A 13,503-nucleotide genomic window follows, 5' to 3' on the forward strand; every position below is an offset into this window, starting at 1 on the left:
TTATGTCAATTTGTCTGATGGGCCAATCAAATGCAATGGCAATAGCAAGGATAAATCCAATGGTATCTAGTTTAGCCACAAGACTATAAGTCGCACCAAAATTCATACCGGCATCTTGCTAGAATCCTTTTGCCACAAGATGAGCCTTATGACAATTAAGAGTGTTGTTAGCATTGTACTTGGTTTTGAACACCCACCAACAATCAACAATAGATTGAGTAGGATGTGGTGGCACAAGAGACCATGTCTGATTTTTTATGAGTGCTTGGTATCCCTTCTAAATGGCATTTCTCCAATGAGGGGCTTGTAATGCATCAACAACTGTGGTAGGTTTGACTTTAGCTGGTGTTAAGATAGATCCAACAAAGGGGTACTTAGGTTTAAAGATTCCCCTTTGGGAGCGAGTCACCATTCTCGTTTCAGTGATAGGAGGTGGAGTTGGTTCAATATTAACATTATCCATGAGTAAGAGAGGCTGAGAGCTACTAGCAGTAGAGTTACTTGATGCACTAGCATTATCTTGCTTTGGGGAACTGATGTGATTAGGCCTTTTAGGACTCATAGGTTGTGTGATGTTATTTTGGCCTTGGTAGTTTGCATTTGTATAATTGGGACGTGACTGGTGTAGTAACAATGGGAATGGCTCAAGATCCACAACATCCTGTTGAATTTACAGTTGCTCATGACATAGAAACCCATAAGCAAAAGGCAACTCTTCTTCATTGAAGGTGACATGTCAAGAAATGAATAGACATCCATTAGAATTCATGCCCTTAAAGCCTTAATGCTCACTACTATAGCCCATAAAGACACATCAAACACTTTGAAATTACAGTTTATGTTGATTTTGAGGCCTTAAACATGGATAGCATGCACATCCAAACACTTTGAGTCATTTGTAATATGGATCTTTATTGAACAATGTTTTATAAGGTGAGTTTCCTGCAACAAATATAGGCAATAAGTTAATCAAATGAACAACTATATGAAATCCTTCCCACCAATACTTAATAGGCATTTTTTCTTGTGTGAGAAGGGTGAGACCAAGTTCAACAATATGACGATGCTTGCATTTTGATCTCCTATTTTGTTATGAAGGATACGAACATGAATGTCTAAAAATAATTCCAAATGATTGAATTATGTCTTGTAAGTTTCTGTAGTCACCTCCCCAGTCACTTTGCATAACCTTAATTTTTTTTTAACAAAGAGATTTTCAACTTGGTTCTTGAATTGAATGAAAGCCCCCCTCACTTCACTTTTATGTTTAAGTGGAAATATCCACGTAAAACGGCTATAATCATCAACAAAGTGAATATAATAGCAAAACCCATTTAAAGATTGAACTAGAGAAGGACCCCAAACATGAGTGTGAATCAAATCAAGTGGTCTTTTAGCATGAGATTCAAAATTACTAAAAGGCAACTTGTACATTTTGCCAAATTGGCATGCTTTACAAAATGAAGTCTTATTTCCAAAATTCAAACTCCAGAAACTCAAAACTCTTGAAGGCAGATGATGAAGGTGTTGGTGCCACAATTCAAGTTCATCACTTGCAGACATATTCTTCAAACAAACTGTCAAACATAAGGGAGAGAGCTTTAAGTTGTCAACTCGATAAAGCCCATTAACAACCGTTCCCTTAAGCAAAATTGTCTCGGTTTTCTTGTCCTTCACAACGAGAACCCGTGAGTGAAGCTCAATATAGGCATCATTATCAAAGGCAAGTTAGAGGCACTAACACTACAAAAAAACAGGGAATTAGTGACAGAAAATTTTGTCAATAATCTGTCATTAATCCTTTACAAATTCCGTCACTAAAATTAGTGACAGAATTTAGTGACCGAATAAAATTCCGTCACTAATCTGTTACTTTTGATAGAATTTAGTGACCGAATAAAATTCCGTCACTAATATGTTAGAAACATATTAGTGACGGAATTTTATTCGGTCACTAAATTCTATCAAAAGTCCGTCACTAATTTTCTTTTAAATGATTAGTGACAAAATTTTTCTGTCACTAATCCATCGCTAACTCCAATCCCAAAACATTTTGTGACAGAAATTAGTGACAGAATTTTTTCGTCACTAATTTCCTTCACTAACCCGTCGCTAACTCCCATTACAAAACATTTTGTGATGGAAATTAGTGACGGAATGTTTCCATTATGAATTTCCATCACTAATCTGCCATTAATCCGTCACAAAAATATACTATAAATATATAATAATTATTTTTAAAATTATTATTCAAATAAAAATATAAAATATCACATTTTTAAATAATATATTATATAAAATTAAAACATAAAAATATCATAAAAGAAAATAAAAATATACACTATACAACTTGTAATTTCGTTAAATATATGAATAAAAATATAAATTATTAATTTTTTGCTAATATATAAAAATTAAATTAAAATAAATAATAATATATTAAATTATATAATACTCTCTCCGTTCCTTATTATAAGAGACATTTGATACTCATGGCATGTTCCCATATATAAGAGACACTTAAAAGTTGTCTCTATTTTTTTGTATTGACTTCCTATTTTACCCCTATTTATTTTGTCTGCAACTCATACTCTCTCCCCCTCCCACTTCTCTTTCTTTTAATAATTTAATTGTTCTCTCTCATACTCTCTCTCCTTATTAATAGGGACATTGTTGGAAAAAATATTATACTTTTTACATATTAATTATCCTCAACTAATTTTAACTGTTTTTTTGATCAACTTAATTTGGTTATTTGTCTCTTATAATAAGGAACGGAGGGAGTATATATTAAATTATGTATATAATATTTATTATATATATTTGTATTTGTTATTAAAAATATTATATATTTATTTTTGTATAAAAATTTCACAGGTGCTTCTCAATTCAACTGGTAAAGGCTTCAGCATGCATGTAGGAGGTCCCAGGATCAAACCAAAACTCCACAAAATTGAGTCACTTTGTGACGTGGCGATGATGTGGCGGCTCATAGTGATGGACACGTGGTGATGACATAGATGAAAAGATGACATGGCAACATGGGAGAGAGAGGGTTGATGAGGTGGCAGCCAGTGATGACGTGGAAGCTTACAATGATAGACACGTGGCAGTGACGTGGCAACGTGGGACAGAGAGGATTGATGAGGTGGAGGCTGGTGATGACATGGAAGCTCACAGTGATGGACACATGGCAATGACATGGCAACATGGGAGAGAAAGGGTTGATGAGTTGGTAGTCGATGATGATGTGATGGTCACAAACATGACATGCGGCGCAATTAATTATTGCCATGGTATTTTAAATTTACAAAATAAAAAAATTAGCAATGGATTTGTGATGGAGAATTCGGTCACAAATTTGTGATAGAATTTTTCGTCACAAGTCCGTTGCATTTTTTTGATATAATTTTTTGTGGGATCTCTGTCATTAATTAGCGATGGAAATTAATAACAAAAAAATTCTAAGGGGTTACCAAGTTGAGTAGGATCATTGGTTATGTGAGCGGTGGCCCCACTATCAATACCATTCTGGGTCATTAGCCATATGTGGTGTTGCTGCTGTGAAAGCAGAGTGATATGCATTTTGAGGCCGTATAGTTTCAAAGGGACTAGTATAATTGTGATTGAACCTATAATAGCATGTGACAGCAGAGTGTCCATTACAACCACAGACTTGGCAGTTAAGCCTTACATTAGTACGTCCACGTCCTCGTCCTTGTCCTCCATGATTACTACGACCACGAGGTGGTCCTCGTCCTCGATCAGATTGGTGAGCTGAGCAAACCTGCACCACATGTGCAATTGGAGGGGTAATAGTAACCCAACTAGTTGGTTCTTTGTCAAGTAGCTGACAGACAATGGGATTGTACTCTCCATCAAGCCGGCAAGCTCTTGTGTGATCAGATCAGTCAAAGAGATCGGGCTTCCAGTAAGGAGGAGTTGGTTAGATAGCACTTTCATGTGAGCTAGGTAGCCCTCCATCTTCATAGACCCTTTACGGGTGCGCTGCAAATCATTTCTGAACATCACAATACGTGAGCAAGTGTTTACTCCAAAAAAGTCCTCAACCATCTTCCACTATTCACGAGCAATGCTGCAATTCAGCATGTTCATTGCCACTTCGTAACTGATAGTAGTGTATAACCATCTTAAGAGCAGTTGATCAATAGCCAACCATTCATTGTATGTTGGGTTGGGTGTGACGTCATCTGTGACGTTGATATACTTATCAAGGCAATGCATGGTGCCAAGAACATGGCTATCAAGCTTGTGGTCACGTATGATGGGCAGCACAGTGGATTTCGAAAGTAGATAATTACCTCTGTCCAAGTTGACAGAGTTGGGGGTAGTACTAGAACCAATAGTCAGTGGTTTGTTGGCGAATGAGAAAGGAATCACAGAGGAGTTAGAGGTGCCAGTGAAAGAGGTACTGGAGGAGGTCATAGATGTGGGCTCTGATGCCAAAACAAAGAAATAAAGAGGAATAGGATCGAGATTGTTTTTAGCAGAAGGTGGTGTGTATTATTCATAACTTGAGGTTACATATATACATGTACTGATGCAAGCAGAGGATGCATGTATCCCTACAAATATGGGATATATTATAATGACTATAATAACGCCGAATCATATCAGATATGGACAAGTTTGACTATCTACAATAATGATCAAGTATCTCGGCTATCAAGGTAAATCACAATTATATCTGATGGATATTCCTAACATTCCACATAAAGAATTATTTGCTTCTTCGCCAATTGATTGATTTGAATGATCACGAGTAGTTTCCTTGAAAACGAATGCTAGTTGTTTAGGAGGAGGAAGAGTAGAGTCATTCTTCAAGATCAAAACGACTTCTAGCATAGTTGGCCTATCTGATGCATACTCTTGCATGCATAACAATCCAATCTGGATGCACTTTAGAGCTTCATCATCATGTTCAAGGCATGTCTCATATTTTAAGGATGGCTCTATGATCTCCATGGCTCTATTCTCTCTCCATAAGTCCCAAATCTGAATTGGTTGAAAGACATTAGTAGATCATTATAGATTGAACAGAACATCAAATATTAGAGTGGTTGATCCTTATGGATAGTATATACGTGTTTAACCAAAGTAGAAGTAATATCATCATAATGGCCACCATTCTTTCTACTGGTAATAATTTCAAGAAGCAGAACTCCAAAGCCATATACATCAGACTTTATTGAAAATAATCCTTCCATTACATATTCAGGAGACATATAGCCACTATATGAAAAGAAACATTATTGAAACTTATCAAAACAACTTCAATTTAAAATACTTAAAATTGTTAAGTGCAAGTGCTAAATAATTTTATTGTAATTTCTAACATATTGATCAAAATGTACACTACACTTAGATATATTGATAACGTACGAGATCCTTGCAACTCAACAATTAATTAAATTTTTTGCATTCATTTATAATTGTAAAAAGTATAATCCTACATAACATAGTAAGACAAAACAAGTGATGTTTTGCATTATAGTGTATTTACTAAGTTCCTACAATGCGATTTGTGCTTGCTTCAATTTGATCTTCACCAAATATTCAAGCCATACCAAAAATCAATAATTTTTGGGTTCAATGCATTGTGTAACAAGATATTGCTAGCCTTTAAGTCTCTATGAATTATTTTTAATCTTGAATCTTGATGAAGGTACAAGATCCCTCTTGCAATCCCACAAATGATATCAAATCGCATCATCCAATCTAGTTGTAATTGTTTTGCTTGATCTGAATAAATTTTTTTGAATAATTATGAATGAGAATTGATCAATTTATCTTTTTTATCAAAGATGAAAACTGCGTATGAAAAAAATGAAAAGAGCATACCAAAAATGAAAGAGTCCAAGCTTTTGTTTGGTAAATATTCATAGATCAACATGTTATCTTCTTCTTGTATGCAATAACCTAAGATCCTTACAAGATTCCTGTTGTCACACCCTGATAATTTTATCATAATTGATGAATGATTTGAGACTGACTAAGGTCAAGTAGTATAGTAGACTGGTAGAGGATCCAGGCTATAAGGAAAAATCAGGATAGGGACATAACGGTCATTTTTGAAAAGATCGGTCAAGAAAGGGCAGCATTGGAAATAATTTTCGAAATTCCTGAAAATTTCCAGAAAATTATGAAAAATAGAAATGAGGGTACAGAATAATGTTTGAGGCTTAGAAGATGAATATAGGATAAAAAATAATTTATCAGGGAATTATTAGTAATTATTGGAATTTTTGGTTAATTAAGGAAAATTAGCCAATTTCCATTATTTAAAATATATAGAGGCCCCAAAAATTCAAGGAAAAATAGGGATAAATTATGTGACATATTATCCTAATTTATAAAATTACTACCCACCTTTGGATGTACAGAGGTTAGCTTAAAGAATATTTATTACCGAATTATTATCGGTAGAATATTGATTTTTGACGGAATAAAATTTGGAAAATATAGAGGGAGGTAAAACTTGAGAAATATCATGGAATACCCTTGGAATGAGGGGAATTTAAGGAGGTGTTGAAATCAATATTTTATGACAGTAAATTGGACAGGATTGTTGGAAAATCGAACCGAAAATACACAAATAATCAGTGGATTGCGTTGAATATTGGATGAGTCATTTTTCTCCCAATATTTAAAGTAATATTTTGGCCAAAAATATGGGGGAGGACAAAGTTGGAATTTTCCAAATTGTTCAAGGGCATAAAGGGAAATAAGAGACAAAACATTAAAATAATATTTTATTACCACATGAAAATCACATGGTGAATAGGTGTCCATCCATGTGTCAATTTCTTGTGGTGTGTGCTCTAGGATTTGTCCATGTGTAAAGTAAAAAAAAATGGACAGCCGAGATTGCATCTTTTTCCCGAAGGGCATTCTTGGAATTTTGAAAAATCAAAGCCTATAAATACCCCCCTCTCATGAACATTTCGGCCAAAGAGGTTTCCTAGTGAGGGAATATTGTGTTCTTGAGTTCTAGGAGAGGGAAAGGAAGAAAGAAGAGAGAGAAAGGGAGAAAGCAAAGTTAAACACCTCTAATCGCCGATTAAGGGCTAATTAAGGTATGTTTACCTCCCTAAGTGTTAATTATTTTTAGTTAATTATTTATTTGAGGAATATTAGGATTAATTACCTTGATTAATTATGGTTTAGTGATAGCTAAGATTAATCATGTTATTTGATTAAAGATTAGTAAGTAATTAAGCTTAGCTACCTTGATTAATTAGCAATTAGTGATTAGTATGTTAATTGAAGAATGATTAATTATGATTAATCATGTTGATTAAGGAATGATTAAGGGTTAATCATGTTAATTAGAGAATGATTAATGGTTAAATCCATAAGGGATTAGTGACTTAATCTTAGAGGATTATGTTATATTAATGACTATGTGACTTGAGGACCTTAATTAAATATTGGATTAAGGATTAAGGGTTAGTGATTAACCAAGAAAACATGATTAATCATGGATTAAGGAAGAATTTCAAGACTTTAATTGAGGATTAAGGCTTGGTCAAACCAAAGTCAAAGGATTAGGAAAGGTATACAGAAGTTATAAATTGAAAGGCACAAGGGTAGTATTATATTGAGAAAGAATTGTATACTGGATATGAAATTTACCATACCCTTACTGTATGGTTGATAGACAATTTTCTGGAAACCTAGGAGGACCTCAAGCGAGGAAAACAAGGAGGAAACATTAAGCGTGGAACCGAGGTAGCGTGAACTTGCAATTATTTTGTTGGCCTGCATTTAGTGTTTCTGCTTTGTGTGTTTATGTGCCATGAGAATGTTTATGCCCAGATGATGTGAACTTCTTGCAATGTATGCCTTGGCTCTTGCATGATTGAGTTTTGACTAGAATGATTATATGCTCCATGATGATGACATGGATACAGAATGGTTATGGCATGGCATAAAGACTAGCAATGTTATTTTTCTGCATGTAGCATGACATCTTATGCATGTTAACCTGATGGTTGTATATTCAATGCTATTGGGATTTCTATGAAATCTCATTCCTCCTATAACATGATATCCTAGGTGCCACTACTTCCAAGGAGAAGGGAAAAGATGTAATCATGGCTTGATGAAATTATGATCTATGTATTGTATTATATGGTTGAACCTTTCTTTTCCAAGCCATGTAAGCATATTTTGATTATGAACACATAACATGATAACCTTTTTGGATGTATATTAATGGTAGAGTAGCTTTATATGTGAGTATGGTATGCTTATAGTGAAAAACGAAATGGTCCTAGAATTAGGGGAAAGGGGGGAAAAATGGTCTAAATTTGACCAAACTTTGACCAATTAAGCCCTTGTCAAATGGTTGACTTTTTCCTTGAAATTTAGCATGTAAATAGACCTTATTTTTCCCTTTAAAACAAGTGGTAAAGCGTCACAATCGGAGCTCTGTGCAAGAAGTTATGCCTTTCTGAAGTTAGGCAAAAATCCTGAAAAACAGAAAAAGACCAAATGAACAGTACTTTTTGAAATTAAAATCGGATGCGTTTCTGATTAAAGTGGAACCTGAGGTCATTTTTCCTTGATAGAGGATGTTAACAGCTTCGAGTGAAACTTAGAACAACCTTGTTTTGATTTTTCTAGAATTAGTTATGATTTTCCAAAGTTATGTCAAGTTTAAGGTTATAGTGAATAGTAATATGGGAAAAGAAATTTTTTAAACTCAGATTTTTCAACCCGGTAACCTGATCTTGCGCTTTCGAGTATCTTAACTTGGCATAATATAAGGATATAAATGTAAGGTGTTACACCTGTGTTGGAGCTTTGTCATTATAGCAACTCATTTTTGAATTCTTCAATGCTTTGATCAGAATACTTTGACAACTTCTTTACTACTATCTCCATTCCATCACGGAGTATGCCTTGAAGTCAAAATCCATATATAGTCATGTATATAACTCTATACACACATGTTCCTTTAATTTCTTGCAAGAAACTATAACTGTGAAAACTGTCCCTTTTGGGCCCTATTTGTCTTTCTATAAAGCAGGAACACATGTACGTACGTACGGACGTACGTATGTATGTATGTATGCCTTGATCAAAATTAATGAAGTTTGAAACTAGTTACAGAAGAATTCTTACCTTATAAACAAATCCAAACCGCCTTTTCCAATCATGTTAGTGACAGAGAAATTGTTTGTTGCTTCAATTATGTCACTTAGATTGAATAATAATAAATCTGAATTGCTTTCTCCATCAAGCACATAGATGGTATGTGTCCCTTTCACTGCTGGATCAAGAGATAATAACAGATGAGTTGTGATCCATTTAATCATCCTCAAGTGAGAGATTAAGTATATTGTAGGGAAGAGAGGGAAAATATGTATACATATATATAATATACTTCAATATATATACAATTGAGTTAATTAGCTTACCATCCCTCCGTTTCTTTGCAAACCAGTACAAGAAAGAGGTTGCCACAAGTATAAACAAGAAAGTAGAGAGAACTATGATTGTCACTAACCCCTTCTTGCCAAGAGAACCGTAGGACTTCCTTTCATATTTGGCTGCAAATAACAAGTTTTAATGGGCAATCTGCAAGTGTATATCCATCAAAGTTTAAAGTACATTATACAGTATATGGATAGTACTGTTAATTTGCATGCTTTATTATGGAAAGTGCGTAGTATTACAAAAAAGATTATATATAGGGAGAGAATTCATTTTTTGTCTTGGATCATCTAAGTGAAGAGAGGACTAGGATGTCTAGGAGACCTGATGCAGAGACTCTATACTCCAATATGCTAAAAGTCAGATTGGTTATTAAACTAGTTGCGACTCTAGTTTTAAGATTAGTGGTCTAATTGATCAGCCCAATTATGATTGAAATATTATAATTAATTTAAATAAAGTATGCAATAATATTCATGTATCTCCCATAAAAAAAAATTCATATACAACCATCAAAAGAGTAATATTCAAATACAAAAATGCATTAATGCATAAGGAAAAGGATAATTCATGTATAAACCAGATATAATCAAACCAAACAGAATTGCTAAACATAAATATGATGGACTATTATTTTCTTGACTCAAAACAACATCATTTTGTATTTTACAATGCGAGAAATAAATATAAAATCCAACACAGCCGACTTGTCCAAAATTCCAGACCAAATCATTTAGCCAATTTGGGTCTGTTTAAATACCATGCCAATATGTATTTTTGCATTTATGTCCCAAATGACTCAAACAAGAATATATTAAACTAATAAAAATAGAAATAACTCAAACAAGAATATATTGAACTAATAAAAATAGAAATAAAGTTGTCAATAAGAATACGTACCTAACTCAAGTGCATCCACACGCACATACAAGTCTTGTCCCCCACCTTAAATTTTCTAATATCTTCCATGTCATTGTGCCATGTCAAACAACCCCTCTGTGTAATTTCATTCACATTTGTATATGCTTTACATGAACAATCCTTCAAGCATTTCTCTTTGCAACCATTCAAGCTCATATTCACATTGTTATCCACAAGTGCCTTTGATGTCTCTGGCACCTTCGAACTTGCCACCTTCACAAACCCTTCCCCCCTTTGACACGTGGATAAATTCTACTTCCTCACGCGCCCACTTGATGATCCATCTCTTAGGTTCTTGTCGAATCCAGGCAGACACAAACATGGAAACTTTTACTATTATAAGGATCACAAATACTATTTGATCCACACCTTCTAAATCTATCACATCTTCTATGGGATCGTACCAGACTCCGAGCCATATATTTTCTCGAGCTAGCCAAATGGTTCTTGTTATCTGACCCGTTTCCTCGAGCACAACTCTTATGAATATAGAAGGGTCCTCAAGCATTTTGACGCCGTTCATTACACTAACTTCATTGGCGTCGTTAATAAAGACCACATACAAGACGAGGTCGGGTTTCATCACGACAATACCGCTCCATCTTTGACCTGTCCATGACCCGACCTGCCAGAATGGAACAATGTTTTTATACATGAAAGCTTGAGGATATCTGATCGGGGCTGTCCTCATGGTTACACTTCCAAGTGATGGATTGTTAGGGGATTTTCAAGACGTCAAGATCCGGTCCAAACCGTCTTTTCAGTCCAAACCAAGTTTCGCGGACAGAAGCAAAGTGTCACAGGGATAATCAGAACTCTGCCATAGAACCTTTTGCCTTCCTCCTCTATCTCTTAGAACCAAATTCCCAGTATCTAAAAGTTTAGCAAAGCTATCAATGGGAGATGATGAGGCTGAAAGATGGGAAGACCAAATGGGGTTAGGGTTTCGATTGGTATGGTTGAGAACTAGGTCTCCATGGATACTGATAGAGAAAACTCCAGAAGTATCATTCAAAGGATTGCCTCTGTTAGCAACCCAAACAATTTCGGAACATTGTTGTACCATATTCCGAGGTAGCGGTTCTTGGAGTTATTATTGGGGCTGAAGAAACCGAGGGCAATGCGTCGCCGTCTTTGAGGGGCTGGTTTGTGGATATTGTGTTTAGGGAGTGACAAGAAGAATAGAGAAGGAAGAGAAGGAAAAATGGAATATTTATCAGAATAAGCTGCTTAACAGAAAAATGCTTCATCATGATAATGAACAGTACCAATGAGGTTTTAGAGCTTCCTTCAAATGGTTTGGATGCAAATTTTGTGTGCTTTTATTCATATATAGTTCTCTCCCCCTCTTGCCTCTTTGAAGACTTTATGGTCAACAGAGAAAATGGCCCTCTTGCATGTGGAATTAATGGTTAGCATTCAAGTCTGAAGAAGAAATCGATGGCATTGGCTGGACTATCCAAGACCAAAAGCTTGTCGTCTTTGAGAGGGTTTCTCTGGGGTTACTCGTCAAGAAAGTGACAAGAAAATGTAAAATAAAAAAAATTCTTGCCACCCAAAAAAGCTTTAGAGGTGGCAGATTACTTTAACGTTTAAAGTTATTTTAGGCTTTCTTTGTTATGCGACTATACTCATGTTTCCATGAACTTTTCATAAAATATGCGTACCCTATATGAGAAAGTGGGAAAAAATTGATCTAAATGAAAGTCCGTAGCATCTGTGCTTACTATGAGATCATTTTCTTTACAGTCAAGTTTAGATTGCATATGAACCAAGATGTTTGATATCAGGGAAATGGTAAGGAGGGAAGGGGAAGAAAATTTTTATTGAATTTGATCTAAAAATTAGACAAGTGAAGTTATAAAATTTTATTTAAAAAAAGATGTAAGATAAAAAAAATTGAAAATTAATTAAAATTTTTTAATCCTACTCATTGTAATTTTTTTTTTATACCTTTTATTCATTTTCCTTATACCAAACATTGCCGAAGTAGAAAGCCCAAATTCAAAATCTATTGTAAAATGTTGGAGACCAAACTCAATATTATTAAAGAAGCATTGCCAAACTAATTACCTCTTAAAATCCAAATTGAAGATGATAGTGCATAGCAGCTGGAATCCACAATTCAACAATTTGTAGATTTTATTACTGCATAACTCTCATTTTAGTGATCCAAGCGCCCATGTGAAGTTTATGAAAAGATGGCTTTTGTTTCATCACACAAAGACTCCATCGGATGTAAGAGTTAGTCGTACTAAAAATCGTCAAAACTTCACTTCAAACATAACTTAGGGTCTTAAAACCTAAACCAAAGCCATGGTGAACCTTGAACCATGAATGAATCAATGTACTCCTTAGATTGTTCTTAATATAACAGCTATTTTAGCCAAACTTATAGGGAGGAAAATTATCATTAAAACAAGAATTTAATTACCAAGAAATCCCAATAACAAGTGATGACCAGTATAAATTTGCTATCATTTCTTATCCTGTAACTTGTCATTGCGTGCTTTCTAAGTGTCAATGGACTTTAAAAGTAATTAAATTTATTCCTTAGGATCCGATCCTAATTTTCCCAACTTATAAGGACTAGAGGCAATACTATGTCTATCTTATCATCAAGCTGTATCAAATTAGATGTGATTTTTAGAGGTGCACTCTAAAACTTAAATGATGCACACTCCTTCAACTTCATGTGGAAGAGACGTTGACATTTTTACACAAATGAAGATATTTTAGCTTCCAAGTTTGTGGATTCCATATAGTAAAAGGAATCTACACTGAACTTAGTGCCAGCATATAGGTAATAAAAAAATGTTGCAACTTAAAAAGATTCTTATTTTTAATTCCCCACTTTTAACGATGACATGCAGATCTAGTTATGATAACAATTTTTACACCTTACTATATATACACGTGTCAATTCAACAACATCTGAATAATTATCATACACCATATTCGGCAACATATATCTACGTGTACACATACACACAGCATCAAACTACAACACTTTTATATGCAACCTTTCACAAACCAACTTAAAAAGTCCTATCTGACTCACAAGCAGTGGCCCTTCAAGAACACAAAGTATCATGTATGTTTATTTGATAGTCATGGCCT

The 13,503-nt window shown here is 34.5% G+C and overlaps 1 pseudogene; it reads right to left on the reverse strand.

The window, feature by feature from the left end:
* Positions 1-4,686: 4,686 nt before the first annotated feature.
* Positions 4,687-11,074, reverse strand: LOC114718000 (G-type lectin S-receptor-like serine/threonine-protein kinase At1g11410; annotated as a pseudogene).
* Positions 11,075-13,503: the final 2,429 nt, after the last annotated feature.

This window comes from Neltuma alba, unplaced genomic scaffold (assembly GCF_004799145.2).
Source record: "Neltuma alba isolate B1F8T4 unplaced genomic scaffold, ASM479914v2 tig00011787_pilon, whole genome shotgun sequence".
NCBI lineage: Eukaryota > Viridiplantae > Streptophyta > Magnoliopsida > Fabales > Fabaceae > Neltuma > Neltuma alba.